Source organism: Orycteropus afer, unplaced genomic scaffold (genome assembly GCF_000298275.1).
Source record: "Orycteropus afer afer isolate SDZICR_OR568_19922 unplaced genomic scaffold, OryAfe1.0 scaffold00011, whole genome shotgun sequence".
In the NCBI taxonomy this organism is placed as follows: Eukaryota; Metazoa; Chordata; class Mammalia; order Tubulidentata; family Orycteropodidae; genus Orycteropus; species Orycteropus afer.
Window position 1 is genome coordinate 5,003,518 of NW_006921598.1, and position 10,130 is coordinate 5,013,647.

Consider the following 10,130-nt stretch of genomic DNA (forward strand, 5'->3'; position numbering starts at 1 on the left):
CTGCTGTTGGGTGAATGCTCTGTAGATGTCTATAAAGTTGAGTTGGTGGATTGTATTGTTTAGCCCTTCTGCATCTTTGCTGAGTTTCTTTCCAGTTGTTCTATCTTTGATTGAAACTGGTCTATTAAAGTCTTCTACTTTCACAAATAATCAACTATTTGTCTTTTAACTCTTTTAAAGTCTGATTTATGTATTATGGGGCTCTTTCATTGGGTCCATAGATATTTATTATGGTTATATCTTCTTGTTCAATTGATACTTTAATCATTATATAATGTCCTTCGTTGTCTCATATGGTGTTTTTGTCTTTTTAACAAAGTCAATTTTATCAGAAATTAATATTGCCACTCCTGCTCTTTTATGGTTGCCATTTGCTTGATAAATTCTTTATCTACCTGTCATTTTTAGTCTATTTTTTTCTTTCTCTCTAAGTTGTGTCTCTTGTAGACAGCATAGTAATGGGTTATGTTTTCTCATCCAGTCTGCAACTCTCCATCTCTTGAGTGGTGCATTTAATCCATTGATATTCAGTAAAATTATTGACAAGTATGAATTGGTTGCTGTCATTTTGTTATATGTTTTTTTATGGTGTTACTGGTTTCTTTGTTCAGTTTAATTTTCTATGCTGAGCTCATTTTGTTTATGCATCATATTATCATTTCCTTTGTTGCTATTGTTTTAGTATTTGCTAAATATTTGTGCTTGTCCTCTTTTTTATTTTAATGTGAAGGTTTATCATTTTCTTTGAGGTTACCCTGTGATTTATAATTTTCTCCTTGAGTTTAGAACAGTCCATTATTCTTACAACTCTCTCAACTTCCTCACCAATTAGAAGTTCTGTATCTATGCTACTTTTTCCCTCTTTTTTGTTTGTAGTTACCCTCATTTGCTAGTTGATGACTCTGGTTCCTTGACAACAATCTTGTAAGGTTATTTTACATTGGATATGTCCATACCTGTGTTGGTTTCAGGGTTGTATCATCTTGTATTCATGGTCAGTTGTTGTTTGCTATTATTAGTTCTCTTTTCAAAGGACTCCCTTAAGTATCTCTCATGAGGTTGGTCTGGTTTTAACAAATTCCCTTAATTTCTGCTTATCTGGAAATGTCCTAATTTCACCATCATATTTGAGGGACATTTTTGCCAGGGATATAACGTGTGATTGAAAATTTTTCTCATTCAGGGTTTTATATATATTATCCCATTGCTTTTTTTTTTATTCCATGGTTTCTGCTGAGAAATCAGAGCTTATTTTTTTGTTTGTCTTTTGTAGGTAATTTTTCATTTTTCCCATGCTGCTTTCAGTATTATTTCTTTGCCTTTGGTTTTGGTGAGTTTGATGATGATATGTCTTGGTGATTTTCTTTTGGTATCTATCCTGTTTGTGGTTCATTGGACTTCCTGAATGGATATATTCTCATCTTTCATCATATCAAGGAAGTTCTCTTCCAACAAGTCTTGAACAATTTTCTCAGTGGTTTTCTTTTTCTCTTCCTGTTCTGGAATTCTGATCATAAGTAGGTTATTCCTTTTGATTGTATTCCACATGAACCTTAGGCTTTCTTCATTTTATTTTGATTTTTTTACTGATCCCTTCCCAAGGAAGTTTTCAGGTATTTGTCTTTAATCTCATGAATTCTGTCTTCCATTGATTTGATTCTACTCCTTTGCCCTTTCAATGTGTTATCTATTTCTAAAAATTTAGTATTAATCACCTGGATTTCTATCTGTAGATTGTGTATCATTTATTTTGTCATTTTGTTCTTGTATTTTCTTCTGAAATTGTCCTAGGGTTTTGTCTGTGTTTTCCTTAATTTTTTTTCAATGTTTTACTTGCTCTGTCTCTCAATTCTTTGAAGATACCTAAATATAATTCTTTTGAATTCCTTATCAGGGAGTTCCAATGCTGCTTCCTCCTCAGGGATGTGTTCTAGGTCTGTATCCTGCTCCCTTGTTTCTACCACTTTATCTTGCTTCTTTGGGTGGACAGTGATGGTCTGTTGTCTCTGAGACATTGTGACATTGCTATATTTAGATTTCTGCTGTTTGTGAAGAGTAGTTAAGGGTGAATCAGGATCTTCTTGGTGGTCATTTACCATTGGCCAGTTGGTGGAGAAGGAAGTGGTGACTGTCACTCAGTAAGTGGAGCTGCAGGAGAAGTGGATGTGGTTGCATCACATGGCTGTTGTCTCCCACTCAGTTATACAAAAACAACAAAGAACTATCAAAAAGTAAAAGAAAGAAAAAATTAAACCCTGCACTATCTGTGGAGGGTGAAAACAGAGAAAAGAGGTAAAATAGAATAATGTGGAAAAACTGGGAAAAATGAAAAAAGGAAAACAAGGAATGGGGTTAACCATGAGAAAGAAAAAATGGGAACCAGGAACAGAGAAGAGAGAAAAAGCTGAAAACCAGAACCTGAGAAAGTAATAATAAAAAATAACAACAATAAAGAAGGACAAAAAAAAAGAAGAAGAATAGTAATAATTTTAAAACAGACAAAAAAAAAAAACTGGGAAAAAAATTGGGGTAGTGTGGGTCATAGCACCCAGACATTGTCAAAGCACACAGACTGGGATGGATTTCCTGCCAGCCTGGAATTTGGGTGAGAATGAGGGTTGGCTGCACTGTCATTCACCAAGAGGGTGTAGGGTATAAGAGTAACAAGGTGTTCTGGTTTCCTAGTACTGCTCTGATAAGAAATATACCACAAATGGAATGGCCTTAACAAACAAGAGTTTATTCCTACAATTTGGAGGCTTTACGTCCAAGTTCAAAGTGCCAAGCTCTAGAGTCTGGGTGAAAGTCCCTCAACCTTGGGGTCCAGCTCTGCCTCCTGCTCCTGGCCCACTGGAGCTAGAGACATTTCTTCACTCAGAGAGCTGCTGGCTGCTGAGGTTGAGAAGCCCCAAGGTTGACAAGTAAAAAGATACAGTCCTGATGTTACCAAACCACACAGCAGGCCATTAACTTAAGTCCATTGTAATTCCCAAGGTTGACAGAGCATAGAGGCTGCTGAGCAATGACACAGCTACATGAAGGGTCCAAACATGCCATAGGCAAGAGACCATTCCCAAGGCTTCTCCTTACATACAGGAAGCAGACCACATCCCAAAGACAGTTACTCAGCTGCTTGTGGTAGATCCCACCATGGAGTTGATTGCCAGTCTCATCATGGGAAATAACTACCACCAGCTGCCCAGCCACTCAACCAGGCCCAGCCAAGTTGACACACAAACATAACTACCACAATTCCACCCTTTGTCAATTTGGCATCTGTATAGATCTTCATTGGGTGGAATCTGTTCAGATCTTCTCCACTGGGTGGCTCTAGTCCCCTAGTTCCTCTAAGTGGTGACCTCACCCCCTTGGCCTGGTGGGCCCCATTCCTCTCCTTCTTGGGCAAGGAGAATATTTCACCTTTCCAGTTGTTTGCATCTTGCAGTACCTGGCAAGTGGAGCCTATTCTTAAGGAATCTGAGAGAACGCTGTCACTTTAAACTCCCAAAATGGTTGAACCACTTGTAAACATTCATAATGGCTGTGCCCTGAAGACAGGCAAAAAGTCTACAGCTCAGTCCATCTCCCTCTTTGCTGCTTCTCCTTTTATTCACTAGCTACCAGTGCAGTCCTCCATGCATTCCCTGGCTGAACTAAACCAAACCAAACCAAACTAAACTCATTGTCATGGAGTTGGGTCCAATGCATAGTGACCTCTTCTTGGGTTTCCAAGGAAGTAGCACTATGGACGTACATTGCCCAACCTTCCTTCTGAGAAGTGGCTGGTGGGTTTGAAATGACAGCCTTCTGGTTAGCAGTCAAGAGCCTAGGCACTACACCACAGCCCCTGGCTAGCAGGGCCAATTTTTAGGTTAATACTTAGATCCTAAAACCACTTGGCAATATCCAAACTGTTCTGTCAGGATCGCTGACAGGTGGCAGCTCCATATATCTCCATCTTCGGTGTTTTCATGCAGGTTCTACTAGTTGGAGTTTAGTCCACTTCTGTATCCTTCCTTGCAAAGCTCAGGGCTCCAGGATAATCTTCTGTATCTGTTTTAATTGGTTCCCCTTTTCTTTGCTGAAGAGGGTCTGTGTAGTTTGTCTGCTTATTCTTCCATCTTACTGGATCACTTGAATGATCCCTTCTTGACAACATGATCAAGGTAGGTGAGATGCAGTCTGTCCTTTCTCACTTCTGAGGAGCATTCCAGCTGCACTTCTTCAGGGTCAGATTTTTTGTTCTTCTGGCAGTCCATGGTATTTTCAGTACTCTTTGCCAACAACACAGTTCAAAGACAGCGACTCTTCTTTGTTCTTCTTTTTTCATTGTCGAGCTTTCACATGCATTTGAGCCAATTGAAAGTACCATGGCTTGGGTTAAGTTTGCCTTAGTCTTCAAAGTGAAATCTTTGTTTCTTAACACTTTAAAGAGGGTTTTTTGCAGCAGATTTGCCCAGCGCGATACAATGTCTGATTTTTTTACTGCTACTTCCATAGGTTGATTGTGCATCCAAATAAAATGAAATTTCTGACAACTTCAGTCTTTTCTCCATTTATTGTGATGTTGCTTATTAGTCCAGTTGTGAGAATATTTGTTTTCATTATGTTGAGGTGTAATCCATACAGAAGACTGTAGCCTTTGATCTTCACCAGTAAATGCTTCAAGCCATCTTCTCTTTCAGCAAGTGATCCTGTGTCATTTGCATGTTGTAGATTGTTTATGAGTCTTCCTCCAATCCCAATGTTTCATTCTTCTTCATATAGTCCAGGTTCTTGAATTATTTGGTGATCACACAGATTGAATGATTATGGTGAGAGAAGATAACAATGCTATACACATACTTCCTGACTTTAAACCATGCAGTATCCTTTTGTTCTCTTGGAACAACAGCTTATTGGTCTATGTACTGGTTCATCATGAACATAATTAAGTGTTCTGGAATTCCCATTCTTTGCCGTGTTATCCATAATACATTATAATCCACAGAGCCAGACGTTTTTACATAGTCAAGGAAACATCTTTCTGGTATTATTTGCTTTCAGACAAGATCCATCTGACATCAGGAATGATATCCCTCATTGCACATCCTTCTCTGCATCCAGCTCGAATTTCTGGTTGTTGATTGTCAATATTCTGCTACTACTCTCTATTAATTATCTACAGCAGAATTTTACTTGTGTGTGATAGTAATGATATTGTTCAATAATTTCCTCATTCTGTTGGATCACCTTTCTTTGGAATGGGGAGAAATATAGATCTCTTCCAGTTAGTTGGCCAGGTAGCTGGCTTCCAAATTTCCTGGCATAAAGATTACAGCCTTGGAAAACCTATAGGGGCAGTTTGACACTGTCCTACAGGGTATCAATGAGGTCACTGTGAGTGGGAATCTATAAGCAAGGACTTGATAGGAATCACTTTTCTTTCCCCATTGCAGTGGTCTCCCACCCCCTCTGCATTACTCCTTTACCTTATTTATTGTGTCTCTTCCTTATGATAATCCTTTTGAATTAAAAGTTATCTTTGCCTGTTTTAATATTAAGTAGTTCATTTTTCTCATATCATTACTAATAAAGATACATTTAATTGACTGGTCAATGGACAATTTGAATGGTAAAATATTATATTAATTAATTCAGATAACTATATAAAAGTTGGGAGCTATGGTAGCATAGTGCCTAAGGCACTTGACTGCTAACCAGAAGGCTGGAGGTTCAAACCTACCAGCCACTCCTTGGAAGGAAGATGGGATAATCTACTTCCATAGTGATACTGCCTCAGAAACCCAAGGAGGGATCACTATGAGTCGGGTCCAATTCGACGGCACATAACAACAACAACAACATATAAAAGTTGTATTCAAATATTTTAAGTCAGTTCCCCGAAGTCTATATCTGGCCAACAGTGAGTCTCAGGGGCCATATTTACCTTTCTACCTTAAAAAAAAAAAAAAAAAGGAAAATGAAGCAATGGTTTTTAAGACATTACACATCAGGCAGTAAGTGTGATCCTTGAGATACAGGAAACAAATGAAGTGAACATTATGATTACCCTAGTTTATAGGCTTGAGAATTTCAAATATCATTAAGAAAACAAACAATCCTACTAAAATGGGACAAAAGAATTGGACACTTCACCAAAGAACATATGCTGGAGGCAAAATGAAAATGTATATGTGAAACAATATTTAACATCATTACCTATTGTTGTCTAGTCAATTATAACTCAGCAAACCCATACAACAGAGTAGAACTGCCCCGAAGCATTCCAAGACTATAATGTTTACTTTGGTCATGTTATCAGGAGGGACCAGTCCATGGAGAAGGACATCATGCTTGGTAAAGTAGAGGATCAGCAAAAAAGAGGATTGGATATGATAGATTAACATAGTGGCTGTAACAGTGGGTTCACACAAAGAGACAATTGTGAGGATGTCTCAGGACCTGGAGATGTTTGGTTCTGTTATACATAGGGTCACTACAAGATGGAACAGACAATGACAACGAAGAACAACAAAAACAATTTGTACATATTGGACTGCCATATCTTTTTCCTGTGGATTGGCTGTTGGGTTCAAACATCCCACCTATAAATTAGCAGCTGAGAACTTAGCCACTGTGCCTTCAGACCTCCTTTTAACAATTTTAATAATTAGGGAAATGCAAGTAACAACCAAAATAAAATAAGACTACATATCTATTAGAATAGCTAAAAATAAAAAGACTGACCATATCTAGTGTTGGCAAGAATATAAAGCAACTACCCCTCTCATAGGGAGCTCTGGTAGCATACTGGCTAAGGCATTTGACTGACAACCAGAAGGTTGATGGTTCAAACCCATCAGTAACTCCTCGGAAGGAAGATGGGGCAGTCTACTTCCGTAGTGATACTGCCTCAGAAACCTAAGGAGTGGTCATTATGAGTCGGGTCCGACTTGATGGCACATAACAACAACAACAACAACCCCTTTCATACACCTCTGTTGGGAATGTAAACGACGACGGAAAATAGACAATTTCTTAAAATGCTAAACCTACCTTCCAAGAGAAATAAAATAGGATATCCATACAAAGATTTATGCATAATGGTTATAAACCACAGGGGAGAAAAAAAAAAAAAAAGATGCCGTGTCCATTCCAACTCATAACGACACTATAGGACAGAATAGAACTGCACCATAATGTTTTCTAGGCTGTAATCTTTATGGAAGCAGACTGCCACGTATTTCTGCCACAGAGCAGCTGAGAGCTTGGAACCATCGACCTTTTGGTGAGCAGTTGAACATTTAACAATTCACATCAGAACTCCTTATATATTGTTCATAATAGCTTTGTTTATATTATTAGTCAAAATCTATAAACTACTCAAATATCTTTCAACAAGTGACTAGATAAGCAATCAGTTGCACAGCCATAAAATGAAATATTATTCATCAATACCAAGTAATGAACTAGTAACACACGAAATAAGAGGAATGAATCTCAAAAAATTATTTATGGTAAATGAAAGAAGTAAGGCAAAAAAAAAAAAAAGTACATACAACATGGCTCTGTATACATAAATTTCTAGGGTATGAAAATGAACATATTAGTGACAGAAAAACTAGAAGGAAGGGGTTATAAATGAACAAATATTAACTTAAAAAAAAAAACCTATTTATTTGGTTGTTGAGAATATACACAGCAAAATGAACACCAAGTCAATTGTTTCTACATGTACAGTTCAGTGACATTGATTACATTCTTTGAGTTGTGCAAATATTTACACTTTCTTGCTTTGGGTTGTTCATCCCCCATTAACATAAATTCACTGCCCCTAAGTTTCCTACCTAATCTTTAGACTTGCTTTTGTCATTTTGATTGTTCTTACAAAACCATAATGCTCAATACATACATATTTTACTAGTTTAGCTATACTATTGTTTCATTTTAACACGATTTTCACTGGATATTTTTGATTTAAGTTTTAAAGATTATCTCAGGGCAATAGTTTCAGGAGTTAAACTGCCCTCACAGGTCCAGAAAGCCTGAAGTCCATGAAAATTTTTAATTTTCTTCTGAATATCGCTCCTTCTGATCAGAAATCTTCTCTAGAATCTTTGATCAAAATATTCAATGCTAGTGTGCTAGCTGAGTGCCATCCAGTTCTTCTGATCTTATGGCAAATAGGGCAGTTGTTCCTGGAGGCGATTAACCACACTTTCCACAGCCTCCTTGACTCTCTGTTTTCCTTCAAACATAAAATTTTGGCCTCCACCAGCCACTCTTCAGAAGGAATCTACTTCCGTAGTGATACCACGTTGGAAACCCAAGAAGGGGTCACTTGAGTCGGATCCAATTCCATGGCGGTGAATTTAGGTTTTTTTTTTTTTTTTTTAGTTTAGTTTTTCTGTCAGTTTGTCATATTGTGGTAGCTTGTATGTTGCTATGAGGCTGGAGGCTATGCCCCTGGTATTTCAAATACCAGCAGGAGAAGACTAATAAGGGGAAGACCCTCAATGAAATAGATTGACATAGAGGCTGCAATGATGGGCTCAGGCATAGCAAGGATTGAGAGGATGGCACAGGACTGGGCAGTGTTTTGTTCTGTTGTACAGAGGTTGGCTATGAGTCAGCACCAAACAACAATCTAACAACAACAAAAAAGTTTGGGGATGATGGATACATTATCTTGTTTGTGGTGATAGTTTCATAGGTGTACATCTAATTTCTTGACTGATGCTTCCATGAGTGTTGATTGTGGATCCAAAAAAGAAAGAAAAAAGAAATCTTCAACAACTTCCATCCTTTCTCTATTTATTGTGCCAATTATTGGCCCAGTTGTGAGGATTTTCTTTTTCTTTTTTTTTTTTAAGTTGCAGTGTAATCCATACAGAAGGATGTAGTCTTTAATCTTCATCAGTAAGTGCTTCAAGTCATCTTCACTTTTAACAAAAACGTTGTGTCATCTGCATATTGCAAGTTGCTCATGAGTCTTCCTTCCTCCAATCCTGATGCTGCATTCTTCTTCATATAGTCCAGCATTTTGGATTATTGCTGAACATACAGATTGAATACGCATGGTGAATGAACACAACCCTGATGCACACCCTTTCTTATTGTAAACAATGTCGTATTCCCTTGTCCTGTTTGAACAATAGCCTTCTCGTCTACGTACAGGTTCTTCATAAGCAAAAGTGTTCGGGAATTCTCATTCTTCACAATGTCATCCATAATATGTTATGATATACACAGTCAAATGCCTTTGCATAGTAAATAAAACGCAAGTAAACATCTTTCTGGTACTCTTCACTTTCACCCAAAATCCATTCTCGTATCATCATGGTTGTATAGTCATGTCAAAATATATTAAATTGTTCATGTGAAATAAGTACAGTTTATGCTATGTCAATTATTCCTCAATGAATCTGTTAAAAAACAAATGAAGCAAAAAGCCACTTTGAAGCCAGAATGTCTGGATTAGAATACAAGTTTTATTAGGTAATAACAATGTTACCTGAAAAATTGCTTAACCACTTTGTGTCTGCAAAACAGGAATAAATTTAGCCATCACCTACTAGGTAATTCAATACTATATTAGACACTACTAGAATTTATTAAGGGCCATCGCACTGTTTGCTATTTTTATTAATATTGCTGTTGTCTGGTGCCAAAAAGTTAGTTGTGATTCTGTGACCCTATGTACAACAGAATGAAACACAACTCAGTCTTGTGCCATCCTCACAATTCCTGCTGAGCTTGAGCCCATCTCTGCAGCCACTGTGTCAATCCATTATTGGTGGTCTTCTTGTTTTTCACAGATAGTTTTCTCTATAAACCCTAATGTTCTTCTCCAGGGACTGGCCCCTATTGACAACATAGCCAAAGTAGGTGAGATGAACTCTTGCCATCCTCACTTCTAAACAGAATTCAGGTTGTACTTCTTCTGAGACAGACTTGTTTGTTCTTCTGGAATTCTATGAGATATTAGATATTCTTCATCAACACCATAATTTAAAGGCATTGATTCCTCTTGGTCTTCCATATTCATTGTTTAGCTTTTGCATGCACATGAGGCAATTGAAAATAACATGTCTTAGGTCAGGTGCATCTTAGTTCTCAAAGGGACATCTTTTCTCTTTAACACTTTG